The sequence below is a fragment of the Penaeus monodon genome, chromosome 28 (genome assembly GCF_015228065.2).
Source record: "Penaeus monodon isolate SGIC_2016 chromosome 28, NSTDA_Pmon_1, whole genome shotgun sequence".
NCBI classification, from domain to species: domain Eukaryota; kingdom Metazoa; phylum Arthropoda; class Malacostraca; order Decapoda; family Penaeidae; genus Penaeus; species Penaeus monodon.
The window spans coordinates 39,660,956-39,661,509 of record NC_051413.1 but is presented as its reverse complement, the minus strand read 5'-3'; the positions used below and the strand labels follow the sequence as shown (position 1 = coordinate 39,661,509).

The following is a 554-nucleotide window of genomic DNA, read 5'->3' as shown; positions in this document are numbered from 1 at the left end:
ATGTTCCTAGGGCATAGTTACCACAGTTACCGCAGTTACCACAAAAATACATCAATTGACAACCTGAACACCCTCAGGAATTTAGCCTTAAACATAAATAGCAGAATTGATGGGGACGATCTGATTTTGTTCACTGTCTGATAGACGCAGCTAGCGAACACTCGGATGCTGCGCTCCCCTGCTCCCTTCTCACGGCGACCCGGAGACTTTCAGACAATTGCTCCACTCGACGGAGTGGTTTGCAAAAGGAAAAGTCCATACGACCCTTACCAATTCTGCAAACCTTACCTTATAGATAGATTTTCCTTTAGCTATCAGACATATCTCTGATTTTGGCCAGTCAAGTAAAATCCAAATGATTATGCTTTTGGGGCTCTTCGCGTACCATTACATGGGTCCTTAGTCATATCGGATTCCCGGGGAATGAAGAAGCTTACCGATCGACAGCTGAGGTCACTGCTTTGTAAACATCAATGGCCAAATTCAGTACAACCTCTACTGTAACTATTGATTTCCCCTAATAGCTGTTCCTTTTGCATGACTTCTGTTTCTGG

General features: G+C 44.0%; 1 protein-coding gene across 1 annotated transcript in view; it reads left to right on the top strand.

Annotated features, from left to right (window-relative positions):
* LOC119591595 overlaps positions 1-554 on the top strand; it is a gene marked incomplete in the record, with an annotated part of 8,258 nt that overhangs the window by 4,761 nt on the left and 2,943 nt on the right.